The sequence below is a fragment of the Empidonax traillii genome, unplaced genomic scaffold, assembly GCF_003031625.1.
Source record: "Empidonax traillii isolate 1590-97213 ecotype Southwest subspecies unplaced genomic scaffold, ASM303162v1 scaffold345:size607713, whole genome shotgun sequence".
NCBI classification, from domain to species: domain Eukaryota; kingdom Metazoa; phylum Chordata; class Aves; order Passeriformes; family Tyrannidae; genus Empidonax; species Empidonax traillii.
This window is the reverse complement of record NW_020955538.1, coordinates 590536-604771: the sequence shown is the minus strand read 5'-3', so window position 1 is coordinate 604771 and position 14236 is coordinate 590536. Positions and strand designations below refer to the sequence as shown.

General features: G+C 47.9%; 1 protein-coding gene across 2 annotated transcripts in view; it reads left to right on the top strand.

The window, feature by feature from the left end:
- Positions 1-4174: 4174 nt before the first annotated feature.
- The window catches only part of CD82 (CD82 molecule), a 45116-nt gene continuing 35054 nt past the window's right edge, over positions 4175-14236 (top strand). Inside the window, exon 1 of one of the 2 annotated variants that reach the window (XM_027892297.1) lies at positions 4175-4269. The gene's annotated coding sequence lies outside the window, so the exon portion shown is untranslated. The remainder of the gene's footprint in view (positions 4270-14236) is intronic. The other variant, XM_027892296.1, reaches the window with a different exon arrangement.

Here is a 14236-nt window from a genome sequence, read left to right as displayed (position 1 = left end):
AGTTAAAATAGTCTCCTCTTGCCCCACAAGCTTCAGCAACCACTGCACTTTTATTGCTGTTCACTCTAACCATTATTTTTTCTATATAATTAATCTGCTAGTAAAACACAGCTTGGGCCAAATAAAAGACGATTCTTCTTATGGTGCCATGAATGTACTTCTGTCAAATTAGACTTGACAAAAACTGTAATTTTTAATTGTGCTTTGCATTCTTTCTATTTTATACTGTGCTATCAAACTGACAATAACCATGAACTTTAAGTTCTTCAGTCACTTTTTTTAACTTGGATTTTAAACGGAAAAAAAAATAGAGTAATTATTTGCTCTATTTTTTTCAAAGTTAGGCAGTTTGTATTGATAATTACAGCACTCATCACTGCATCACTCTCAATGTTTTTGCCCGATCAACAGAGAAATCCTTCCTCTCTTAGAGTCACAGTAATGTGTGGCCAATTCAAAGGTTTTTTTAAGGGAAATAAGGAAATAAATATGCAAACATTATAAGTCCATTTGTCTTCCTGTTTCTCTGTTCTTCCTAATGCCAAGGACTAATTTCCTCCTTTTGGTATATGCAACACTGGGCAGCAACCTTTGCCAGCTGAACCTCAGACCCTCTCTTCTCAGAGATCCTCTGAGATTAGAGAAAAGCAGTTTTGTCCCTTTCACTCTGCAGCTTGCTGCCAAACAACCTTGAGACCTTCCACCCCGGCTTCACAAAGTGACATGAAGAGCTGCCTATACACAAAATGGTGGGAACTTTCTTGCTTGTATCCCATTGTTTCAGGGTGGCTCCTACCCATCAGACACGGGTTTACTAACAGAGAATGAGAGGGCCATAGCTCCCTCCATCATTATCAGCCATCTATGCTGTACCTGTGTTTTCACTGCAAAGCGGTGGGGACTGTGTAGCTTCTCATAATCCAGAGCAAGGCTGCAAACGCCCATAAAGGCACAGCACAGCCAGCTCTGTGCAGGGCATTAGTATTCTCCTGTGCTTGAGGAAACAGACCTTGTGTACAAATGAACTGGGACCTGTACCAGGCTGCATCTCAGAGACTTGGACTGTGTGCAGACTTCCCTTGTTTACCCACAGAACAGGCCATGACTTGATTGGGTAAAGAGATTAATTCTTCCTGAAAAGAAAGTATTTATTTGACCGGGAATGGTTGTTGTATTTGAAATGAATATGGCCCAAGGCAAAACCAGATTGTTTAGCTGAATGACCCATTGGCTGGTCTCTGGCTGCCATTGAAATGGATTCGGTTTTCAGCCTCATGGGCCACATAATGGTGGGTTTCTCCAACCTAGGGTTTTCTTACAAGCACTTTTGTCTAATCACTAGCTGAGAATCCAGCCTGATGTGTACATTGTAAAAGATGCTGTTTATACTTGGGCTTTTAGTCTGCCATCTGTGCACAGCTTAGCTGCAACATCTCAGTAGATCTGTTTCTCCTCTGCTGCCAAGTCCCTGTTGCAAGCCTTCAGAGAAGTATGATTCACGTCAGACTTTCCAATAAAACTCAGGCACTTTGGAAGCTCTCTTTTAAAACCTATCCTCTGCTCTTAGCAAATGCAGTGGTATAGACTTAATGCCTTTTCTACAGAATCACTGATTCACATCTGAATGGCACTCAAGCATAACTAATTATACATACAATCAGTGATGCATATATACCTCCACACTGCCCTTGCTAACATGTATCCTGTTCTCAAAGACATTGACACAAATGCATTTGGGCACCAGAGCTGCTGGCACGATCCATTTGCACTGTACCTTGTAATCACTTTTTATTTCAAACCCATTTTCACTAAGAAACGGCCTTCACACTAATCCACCAGGGAAATATTTTGAGATCAGGCCTTCTTCCTCAAAGTAGGACAATTTTGTAGGAATCAGAAATAAGCTACATGGCCGGTACCTGTAGGCTTGGACATGGTGCGAAGATGAGGAAGACTAAATATAAGAACAGGCAGATGGTACGTCACCTGTCCCATAGAGCCTTGTGTCTTTATGGGTAAGCATTCTGGCTTACAGAATACAGGCATAAACCCGAGCTAATGTTTACATTAAAGACAAGGACTATTACAGAGAGAGAGAGGATAAAGAAAAGTGGGTTTGATATTTTGTTTGAGAGTATAACTGTTTTTAATGAAGGTTAATTCTGCTTGAAAAGAGATGCTGGAGTGTTGCTGATTCCCAGACAGACACATAGTCCCCGAGACTGTTTGTACATGAGTTTTCAGATATCGTCCCAAATGATTCCGATGCAAAATTTGTCCTTGTCTTAGGCATTAACAGCTTACCTTACAAGTTTTTTGGTAAGAGAGAGAGGTCTTAGCAAAGTTAAGTTTATTAGCCAGTTTGCAGGCCATGGATAGCCCAGTATTGCTGTGGACAACTGCAGAAACAGGACAGCTGCAGAAACAGGAGTGGTGAGACCACATCCACAAAAGCCTCTTTGCAGAACAAGTCATTTCACTTCCACCTTATCATCCCTCTTCTGCAGCACCTGCACTTGAATCACTCCTCCCCAGCTGAGCCCTCATGCCAGCTGATGAGCCTGCAGTTACCTGCTGGTGGCCCAGAGGAGCCCAGGGTGCTGGATGCAATGTGTGTGGCACTCAGCAAGTGACACCTGCTCTCCAGGTATAGCATCCTCCCATGGTCCCTCCTGCCTCACGCTATCCAACATCCACGAAGAAGGACTTGTTATGTGGCCTGTCTTTACCCACTACATGACCTCATGCTCATCCTGACAACAAAAATAAGATGTCTGCAGGATAATATACAAACTAGTGGGAAAGCTATTGAGTGTCATGGCTGAAAAAAAGAAAAAGGATGTGTTTAATTCTGGTATCAAGTAAAGCAATTGGGATCTGCAGAGAAAGGTTTGGACTGAATGGGACTCCAAATGCAAGAATTAAAGTCAAGTTGACACAACGAATAAAGCACAGACTAGAAAAGAACCTTTTAAAATCTTTTCTTTAAAGGTCGGTGGCATAGTAAGGAATCAATCAGCCTGCAGGCACAGAAAAATGACAGAGAGAGATTCTCTTGTAAGGAGAGAGTAAGGTCGTACACCTGTTGTACACCTATCTCAGTACAAAGGGCAAACTGGTTTTTGCTGCCCCCAGGAATGAGGACTGGGGCCTTGAGCTGTATGAGTTTGCTGGTCCTCCTCCTGTCAGAACAGAAGCCATGAAAGTGAGAAATGTTGCTCCTCAGAAGGGTGAGGGACATCCTGACCTTCGCTTATTTTAGGACTGACTTGATGGATTTGTTTTCAGTATCTTTGAGATGAGGATTTAAATAGGATAACATTGTTGTCACTATTAGATTGCCGTATCACTTTTACTCTTATTTGTGTTCTGCCAGTAGAGGCAGGATCCCATTGGGCTAATTATGCTGCGTGCCAAGAACAAAGAGCTGTCAGTGTAAGCTCGCTGCCCACTGTGCAGAGCTGACACACTCCACAAAACGGGGAAGCCCATGGAAACAATGCAATGACACTGGTCAGCAGAGCAAACAGCAGCCACAGCACTAGAGCACTTCACCGTCATCAGTGCTGGAGGCATTAGGGCAAACAAGAGCTTAATGGGGTTTGGAGGGGGAACAATGCTGAGCTCTGCTGACGTTTTACAAGCTTCAGTGGGGGCAGCGAAATTGCCCGTTGGAAAAATCTTTCGGTGGGTCGCCAGGCTTGCTTTCAACGGGTAGGGAGCCACAGTGCGCCTCTCTCTCTCACAGGACCAGACGAGCTGCGAGTGCCCTTAAACATTAAGTAGTGTGTGTGTGTATATGTGTGTGTGTGCACCTTCTTGACAAGACACTTAGGGGGAGGTGGGTGACACGGCAAGAGCAGCGAGCCGGGGCAAAGGGCCCCAGCTCAGAGCCTGGCCACCTGCCTGAGTGGAGCAAAGTGACTTGGCCACAGCGGGAGAGTAGGAGGCAGCGGCCGAGGCCTCACAGGTGGGCAGTGGAAAACGTATCGCTCGGTCTGAGGAGCGAGCACAAAGGATCCCGCAGCGGGCAGGGCGCCCGGCAGCAGGATAGGCGGAGGGGACACCGCGACAGAGCACCGCACGGCGCCGGGCGAAGTGCCAGCTCCGCGCAACCCCCTGCGGGGGCTGGACCGGGCAGGGCGGGGGGCGGCGGCCCGCCCCGGGGCCGGCTCAGCGCAGCCGCCGGCTCCGCCCCGCGGGGCCACATCGGCGGAGAGAAGGAGCGCAGCGCCGGGGGCAGTCTGCTGAGCCAAGCTGGGGAGGTAGGTACGCTGCAGCCGCCCGCCCTGAGGGATCGGGGAGCGGAGCGGCACCGGAGGAGAGGGCGTGTGCCGAGACTCCCTCCAGCGTGCCTGGAGACCCCACTAGCTTCGACCCGGAGGTCTCAGCGTAGAGGGTCGGGGGCTGTGCCTGGCGGGGACTTCCCGGGGGTTTTCGGCGGGGCATTCTGGTGGCCAGGTGTGAGCCCCCGCTGTGTCCGTGCAGTCCTGCTCGGGGGGCGGCCGGGCGGGCGGGGGGCCCCGCTGCGCTCCAGGCAGCCCCGCTCCCCTCCCCCGGGGGGCTCCGTGCGAGGGCCGGGGGAGCCTCTCGGGGCGCCGGTCCCCGCTGCTCGCCGCTCTCGGGCGCGTCCCTCCAAACTTGCGTCGGTGGGCGAATCGAGATCCTCTGGCGCAGCTGGTGTGTGGCCTGAAAGAAACCATCGCCAGGTGCAGCGGACCCGGTGTCCTGGGGGCCCGACCGGTTGTTGTTGGGAAGGGATTTCGGCTGAGTGCCTCTGCTGCCTGCTGATGAGACTGGGCGGGCGGGGACTTCAGTCGGCTCTGTCTTGTTTAATTTCTAGGATGTGGGTTAGGTGCCTCTGTAGCGATTTTACCCTATTACGACTACAGGAATCTGGTGCTGGCCCAGCCTGCCGTGTCCTTTCCCCCACCCCCCGCCTCTCTTTTAAGATCGCATTGAGAAGTTCAGCTTGAGGTTCAGTAGCTGAGTAAATGTTGGCTGTGAATTGCCTTTGCACTGTGACTGTTAACAAATCTGTTGATACGAGGATAGTGGCTAACTGTTACAATCCAGGCATGCTGGTTCAGCCCCAGACCATAAAAGCTCTGCTGTGTATGCTTTAATGTAAAATAGAGCACTTAGTTTAAAAAAAAAAAAAAAAAAAAAAAAAAAAAAAAAAAAAAAAAAAAAAAAAAAAAAAAGGGAGTGGGGGGAATAAAATAAAACCAGACCCAACCATCCTGGAATCTAAATTTTGACGTCAGTAAACTGTAGAGCTGTTTTAGAAAAAAGTGTTCCTATGTCTTGGACAAGCTCTAGTGTTTCCATCTTGTGTATGAGATGAGAGCTTGAAACTTTCCTAGCTGTGCAAGAGAGGGACAGTGCCGTATTGCACTGCTCTCAGAGATGGTGGCTGGTGAGGAGAGCAGAGATGTTTGAGCTGCTGTTGATAGTAGAGAATCACAGGGATGTGAGGCCTCTTGAAGTGTTACTTCTACCAACTCCTGTGTGCTTCTGTGCAAGCAAGGGTTTACAGCTGGAGAGTGCTGTCTCAAAATCTACCACCAGTGATAATTCCTCTCCACGGAAGGCTTTTTTTTTTTTTTTTTTTTTTTTTTTTTTTTTTTTTGCTACTTGCTCAGATACCATGGGCTTGAGAAAAACCTCGTCAAAGCCTGAGATGTGAGCCTGCTGCTGTGAAGCTTGCTTGCTTGCTGCATGAGAACCATCAAGCAGAAGCCTGTGACTGGAATCCTTTTCGTGGACCACAAGGTCCAACTGTAGAAACACGGCTCTGAAAATCTAGAGGGAGGTGTCTAGCGAGGAGCAGTCTCGGGAGCTGTATGCTGATGTCAAGATAAGCATATGACAAGCTGTGAAAGTGACAAATTACTCAGATCTTACTAAATACTTCATGAGAACTAAGTAGGAAGAAAGCATTAAGGAGGGAGAAGGTCACTGGTGGTGTCGTCAGTGACCTGTTCTGCAGTGTCACTGCATAGGTGGTGAAAGACCTGCCAGTGTCCCATAGCAGAACCTCTTGTGACAGTGATGTGACATTCTCACTTGTTTCTGGTCCTTTTGCTGGAGCAAGGACTCCCACAGCTACAGTTGTACTTAAAAAATAAAGTACTTAAAAAAGCTTACCCATGTTGGACTGCCACACTGGTGAAAAGAACCTTTGCAAACTGCTCTGTAAGCCAGTGTATGGATTTCGAGTGGCTCAGGGAAATCAATAGCCTCGCTCCTAACATCCTTTCATTTAACATCTTTCGTAGAAGGATCTTCCCTCCAAAATACCTTCACTCTGTGGAACCTCTGTTAACCTGAGCCCCTCTTGGCCTGGGCTTCTCCATCATTTCCAAGGGCCATGGGGACTGCTAAGATGACATCCTCAATCCTGTGCTTCAGGGCAGGTGTGGTTGGTGAAGTCTTTCAGTGTTTGTTTAGCTTCTTACCTGCCTGCAACGAAAATAGAGCAAGATGCAAGCTGAGTGCCTGAAGAAAGCCCTCCCTGTGGGCTGCATGGAAGCTCCTCCCTTAAGAGGATTTAGGTTTAATGATGCGGCTCATCTGGACTCTCTTCATTATTGTTATTGTCTCTATTTTAGTTCTCAGAGAACAGGCAGGTGTTGTGTGACCTACAACTGTAAGCTGGTGCAGAAGGTCTTCTAACAAGGTTTCCCGCAGCTCCATGGAGGTTTCCTGCCCCTGCTACTCAAAACACTCTGCTTCCAGCTCTGTGAAGTGCAAAGTGGGGGTTTGTATGAAATTCCTCACTTGACTGTAACCGAGGAAAGGTTTTATCCCTCTCCTGTTACTCTGTGTCCTGCCTTATGTCAGTAGAGGTCCATCCAGGACTGCAGGTGTTCACCCAGTAGATGCGTAAATCAGAGAAGTGCAGGTGGGGAGTTTTGCAGGCCTGGTAACCACAGGCCCTGAGGCACTCTCCAACTCAAACCATGGCTGTGGTTCTTGGTGCCTGCTGGCATTGTTACAGCAGGAAGCACACAGTACAGCAGGAGGTGCTGCCACAAGGACCTTGGACACTGAAGGCTTAGGGTCTGTCGCAGGAATGCCAGGGTGATGCTGGGAGTTGGACCATGCCCGTGCTAGCTGAAGTAGTAATTATTGCTCCACTTTAATGGTGCCTGTGGTGTGGCAACCACTTTCTTCCTGGTCTCTTTTCTGTTTCTGTTCACTGGTGAGTAGAGGTGCTGGAGGGGGTCTGTTAGGGCTCAGGCTATGGCTGAGTTGCTTTGAAGTCTGGAGAAGGTAGCAATGTTTTCAGTGGTTCTGTGCAACAAGGATGATCAGAGTGTCAGTTCTTGCACTTCTTCATCAATTTCCTCTGTGGAAAAACTTTTGTGCATCAAAACTAACTTCTTACTGCCAGGAATTATGGCCGTCATCCTAGAGTTCCTTAACTTCACCTCTCTAAAATAGGAACATGACATCTGCATCCCCTTATTCTCCTTCGCTGCCTTCATTGGTCTCTGAATGTGGATTATGGTATCCTGAGATCTGGAGTCCTTTTGTACAGCAGGGGGGATGCTGGGTGCAGCAGCCTTGCTTTCACTGTGTGCCTGTCAGCTTTGATGGGCGAAGAAATAAACTCTGCTCTGGCACTGATGCATCTGTTGGAGGAATGTGGGATTGGAGCTTTCCACAGGCAAATGATTAATGACATGTGCATGAAGGAATGGCTGGGTGAGCCACCTTTCCTTTAGGAACTGTATAATAAGAGGCAATCCATTACCTAACCACCTCTGCCTCTTCTTGGCTGCTTGGTGTTCTTAGATGGAATGAAATGGAGGAAAAGCTAAAAATTACAGGCTCTCTTGGCATGGTGAAAGGAATAATACAGGAGGCACAGCCAGTGCCAGCAGTTCATTGATGGCTGGTTGGCTGTGGCAGAGCCAGTTTGCTGAAACCTCACTCGGCTGTCAGGGCTTGGAAACACTGAAACAGTTAACGGCTGACTTGAACCTAGGCAGGGTGATAAGTGAAGCACAAGGAACTTTGTACTGGAGATTGCTTAAATCATTGCTTGTGAGCACTGACAGATTCAGAGCTAGCTAATTTTCTGGGAGAAAGATGAGGCATTACTGTGGGCAGCTCTGTGAAAGGGACTGCCTTGTAGATGACAGAAGAAAAAGGAAATAAAATAGTGGCCTGTTAGGATGGGGACAAGAATTGGAGATTGTTGGCTAGGTACCCAAGTGTATGTCCTCTCTAACACCACAGAGCCAGGGAAGCTGGGTGGTTGTGGCTCATCCAAAGTAAATACAGGGGAGAAAGGGAAGGAGACTAAGCTGAGGGCAAGCTTTCTCCTGTGTGAAGAGGCACGTGCACCAGCTGTCTGGCTGACTGCTCTAGTTCTTTGTCTCCTTGGTGGAGCTTCAGAACTGGGACACCATCATTTAAAAGCAAGTCGAACCAAAGACTGGTGCATGTACTTAATTCCTGAAAACTGCTGCTGAGATAAGTGGCTTGACTGTTTTTAAGGAGCTCAGGAGCTGAGAAGGGCCAGAGGAAGTGCCTTGCACATGGGCAAAGGACTGGAGGCGTTTGTTAAGAATTTTGCTGGGCTAATGATTTAGTTTCTTTGCAGCACAGCCTTGAGCAAACAGGTGCATCACAAAAGCGCTTTACCCTTTATTGGAAAATTGTTGCTGAGCTGTAAGCAGATTGCTGATCTCTTCTAGTATGATGATAATCCCATGGCCATGTGTACTGGACAAATACTGATCTGGGAGGAGCTATATACATTAGGATATCCAGCAGCCTGAAGATCTAAAGTTACATAATGGAGAGTTCCCTTTGTAGGCAAAACAATTCTGCTTCAGTTAGAGGGAGGTCTCTCATACCGGATGAGCTGTCAGAGCTGCAGCACGTACTTTGAGCCAAGCAAACCTTCCCACAGCTGGAGTTGGGAACTGCCCTTTGTCCCTGCTGCTGCTGCTCTCCATCCATTGCCATGGAGGTAGTTTGGGAAGGGGGCAGAAGAGGAACTAACTTACAGGGACTTGCATAGAGGGGACTGAACATGCTGTAAAGTAGCTTTACCTGTTGGGAATGAAGGAAGCTGTGTCCAAGAGGTGCCTTTGAAAAGGGGTTACATCACTGGATCGGACCGTGTCCTCCACCAGCACCTTGTTTTGGTCACTGCCTCTGTGATCCGTGAGTTTTCTGTGCCCTCCCCAGAATGTGTTTGAGGGGGCTATGTGGGAACTTGATGCCCTGAGGAGAGGCTTCGTGCAGTGCCTTGTCTGTCTATTTTTAAAAGCAGCCTGCTTCAGGACCTTGATTTACCTTGGGCAGGTGTACCAGACTGGCACAGGTTCGGGTGAGCTGTCTCTAGGGGTTTTGTGCATTGGGGTGCTGTGGGGCTACAACCTGTGCTCTATCAGTGCAGGGCTTCTGGAACAGAGTGCAAGGCAGGTGTGGAAGTGGCATCTTGGCACTTGACTAGGACTTCAAGTGCTGCTGCTGTCATCTCATAAGAATATGTAAATACTAAATGCCTGGAACCAGCATCATGTCTCCTGTGATAGATGGTTAGCAGTTTTGTTGGGAATCAGTTGTGAAATCTAAATTAACTAGACTATCGCTAGTATTGCACAAAATGCCTCAGTGCTTTAGTTAGACCTTTCCAGGGAGGTTTCTGTATCTTAATGGCATTTAGTTTCTAGGTGTTCTAAACAGAGAGAAAAAAGTATCTGTGTTGGGAATGTCTTGTTCACTTCCTACTTGATTTTTTTTTCCTGATTTCTCCTTGGTCCTGCAAATGGCTTACTTAACATTAATGTTCATATGTGTGGACAGAAATTTAAAAGAGGTCCTGTATTCAGTGGCGGCAGTATCAAGGAGGTTTTGGAGTTTGGTCCCCAGAGCTAATATACCTGCTTTCAAAAATCACTGTGCAGACTGCTCTGCTCCTCTCCTTTCTGCTTGTAGTCAAAGAATTTGTAGAGGAGTTTTTGCATAAAAGGGTGACAGGCTGGCTCTTGTGGTGGTAGGACACTATCTCTAGTACTGCAGTTATAATGGTGCATTGGTTCTGGGGCTTCTTTCATGCTGATGGCATGGCACAAAGTGTCCTCTTGCCTGCTGTGGAGCCAGTCATGTGTCTGCCATGTGTGTCAGCGTGGATTGAAGCTGCTGGTGATGAGTCAGTCTTGAGTGGCTTTGCTGGAATGTCCTCTGCTTCCCAGTGTGTGTCCTAAGTAAACTCGATCTCCTGTCCCCTCACTCCCATTCTTCTGTGTCTTCTGATCATGGAGCTAGGCTCCCTGTTAAGAGAGTGGGACCTGGATTAAGGAGACTGCCGACCTGCAGATTAGCAAGGCTATTTGCCCCCGATGTTGCCTTGAATTTTATGCCGCCCAACCAGAGGTGGAAACTATTATGCAGCATCTGTGCTGCATGCTTGAAGAAACCGGAGCTTAGAAGGCAGGCAGGAGTTCTAATTATGCTCATCTCTGCAGTCTTTTCAGGGGGAGAGGAACCCCACCCAGACAAAACCCAGCTGTCTGGATATACTTTCCCAAACAGTCTAAGAAGCTGCTGGACTCTTCTTTGCATTCAGGTCCCTTTTTAATGCAGGCTTGGTGATACACTGCACATGGAATAACTAAAGAGCCCTCTGAGTAGTGCAGTAAATCTGCCTATTCCCAGAGGAAGCTCTTTTAATTAGAGAAGACTTCTGCTCGGCAGCTGCTGTGTGGAACAGTGCTAGACCACAGCTGTGTGGAGAAGCCCTGGTGAGCCTTGTGAAACAAGGTGAAGGCACAACCCTCTCCCTGTTCTCAAGGAGTCTGGTGCACCTCTCTGGGGACACTGCACAGGAGTGGGGGGAGAGGCTGCAGGTACAACAGAGGTTACTGGAGGCTGGAGAAGTGGAGCCCTGTGTGATAGGTCAGCCTTGCAAGTGAGCTGCAGAGGGTGGCTGCTCCCTGTGCACAGGGCTCAGCAGCTCCTTTGCACCAGGTCCCTCTGAGGATAACGCTTTGTGCCAGTTCAACTAAAATGGGGGTGGTTGTGGCTGCTCCTGAGGAGTAGGCGGTGATACCTACAGCTGCTGGTACTACTTCTGCCTGATGTGAGGGGACCTGAAACATCAGTGTTTCCTCTCACATGTGTTCTCTGGGGGTGTTATGACTGGCGGCTTCCTGGAATGAAACTGAGGTGACCAAAATGTGCTTGCTGAAACTGCGTGGGAATTTCTTAATGCCAAAATCTGTGTCAAACTACTGCCTTGACAGAAGAGGCTATTTCAAGGGAGGGCTATTTTGAGGAACGGCAAGCTGCTTTAATGCCCAAGGGAGCCCCTGGTGGTCTAGTGGTTAAGGGCGCGGCGCTGTCACCGCCGAGACCCGGGTTCGATTCCCGGTCGGGGCCACTCCCCGGGCAGATGGAGCTCGTTAGCCCTGTAAGGCAATCCATCTACGTCCTGAGGACCTCACTGCCACTGTCCAAGCTCACTTGGCCCCAGCAGATGAACCTTAGGATTAAAGGGTTCCGTGCACACTGTGTCTCACCTAAAAAATCCAATGCGCAGGCTGGAAGGTGTAAAGACCTTCCCCGGTTCTTCGTTTGTGAAGACTGGCCATTATTATATTGTATATTATTATAATGCCCAAGTCCAAGACCTCAAAGGCTCTTTTATTTGATGCTGCAGTCTGGCTGGTGGTCTCAGAGCCTGGGTCTTTCTTCGTTTGTTCCCAGTCCATCATACTGCAGCTGTCGAGACTGTTGTGGTGGTGGCTTAGACTTGATCCTGTAATAAAACACGAAGTTGCTGGTTTGCCTAGCTTCTGGCAGATGGGAAACCTCTTCCTAGCCCAGCTGTCAGCTACAAGCAAGACCTACCACTGTGTGTACAAGTAAATGGCCATGCACCAGTGCTGTCCCATGGGAACCTAAACAGTTGCTCCTTTTTTTGCCCAGAAGAGAGACAGCCTTCGTGACAGGGTGTTTGCTGTCAGGAATAACAGCCTGTATAAGCAGTGTGTGAGCTGGGCCAGGTCAGCAGCTGTGTTACCATAGTGCTATCTAATGGTTATTCCTATGCCCAGGATCTTGGTGGAGAGCGCTGGTGACCTGCAGTGGGTGGTTCTCCTGCTGACAGCCTCCCATCAGAGAAGAACCAGGCAATGGGGTTTTGTTGGGCTGGGTTTCAAGCTGCTGCACTACTGAGAGTTGGGCATGTATCCTGAAAGCAGAGGGAGCCCAGTGTCACACCCATAACCTGCCCAGGTAGCATGCATGAGGCCCCTTGCTGTAATTCTATGTCATTGGTAGGCTTGATTTAAGTTGTGGAGCTGATGTGACATAAAAATGGGCAGACTGTGAGAGAATGAGCAGAATATGGTTGGACAGAAGCAAGTAAGAAGAAAATGTGTCTGCAGTCCTATTTAAAAAGTAGTCTTATCCTCAGTCATGATTTACTGATTAAAGATGAAACAGCCCTGCTTTTTTTTCCCCTTTGAAATGGGATCATTTATGTCTGCATTGAGGCTCATCTGATTATCTCTAAATAAGTTATTCTGGATAAAAATTCTTTATTTTAAAAATAAATACCTCTGAAGTGCTCTTTTCTATCTCATTCTTCTAGCATTCCTGCATCTAAGTGTAGAAAAGGAGACCCTTTGAGGAAAGTAGAAAAGGCCACCCAGCCTCTCTTGGTTCAGGTTTAGCTGAACCCGTTTTTACAGACTGTGCATAGGTCTGCAGACTCAAAGGAGGCCCCTCTTTTTCCCAAAATAGACCCAGCTTTTCGAAGTCTTGCTGTCTATTTTGACTGCCAAATTCCTGAGGAACTTATCCCATATGTCTGTTCCTCTTGGCTTGAAATAACCCTGTCCAGAACCTACGCATTGTGTTGCTTAGAAGGATTGATTGATCATTTTCTTTTTTTGGGAGGGTGTTGGTGGAAGAGTAATCTTAACTGGAGGTGACAGGTCTATGACTGAACAATGTTCTCGTATTAACTCTGCTGGGATTACCTGCATGGCAAGGTAGCAGTCATCAGGGCAGCAAAACCCCTGCCCTGGCCTCTAGGACTATCTTCATAGATGGGCCACCAAAAGTTTTTGAGTATCTCTTCCACCTGGCAAAGTGTTTCCTAGAGGCCCTCTTTGTTTTCCAGCTTTGTCTACTGAGATTTCTTATTGTGGCATTTCACTTCCTCAAATGCTTAGACTGGGAACAAAGCAGCTTTGCTGCAGCTTCTGTAACAGCTCATGCTGTGTTATTCTTGCTCCTCACAGCGCTGCCTTTTACTGCTGTACAATGCAGCTTTCTTTTCCACTTTCTTTCTCCTCTATAAAGAGCTTGGCATGAGGGGACTGTTCTCTGAAGGTGAAAGGAAAAAGTGCTAGACAATGCTGCTGTACATCTTGGAGACTGTACAGCAGCTACTGCTGGGACTGACTCTTCCAGAGCAAAGTATGAAATAACTTCTAAATTGCATCCTCAGAGGGATCAGGCCAGTGAGGTGTTTGGCCGGGTGCTGCCAGTTACAAATGCGAAACTGTATTATTCACCTTGATGCTGGAGGGGGAAAATGTGGTTGCAGGTCAGTATTTTTGAATAGCAGGGATTGAGTCAAAATACCTGTACTCTGAACTCTTGTACTTCAGGGCTTTTCTTGCCCTCCTGCCCTTTCTGAGTCATTTTTTGAAAGAGGGGCTGCTTGAGACAGAATCCCTTCCTCAGAAGCTTTTTATAGTTCTGGCTTTCTCTTTTTATTCATGCCTGATGGTAGTGTCAGGTGGTATCCGTGACATGAAACTCAGGATGTTGTGAAATGTTCATCCTCAGACTGTCTGTGACAATGCTCATCTTGCCAGCAGGCAGGCAGACCATGCTCCAGCAGGGCACAAGATCTCTTGTGACCCTGGGATGGTTTGATGGGAAGTACAGCTTCTCTTAAGGGTAGAGGAGCAGTGAGTGCAGAGGCTGGGCCCAGCAGTAACCTTTCATGACTGTGGCACTGCTGCCATGGCATGAGTGGTTCTGCACCATTGAGTCCACTGAGTTTGGAGATGTCAGGCTCAGCTGGCCCTGTCTACTTGTAACAAATGGGTTTGCTGAATTTCTTTCCTTGTCCTCCCTGATATGCAAGTGTGGGAGGCACTGTGAGATCCTGTGTGGGAGAATCTTGCAGGAATCCTGTATTTTGGCTCCTGTACTCCTGTACTGTCAGCCTGAAGTGGGGTCCTTAAGA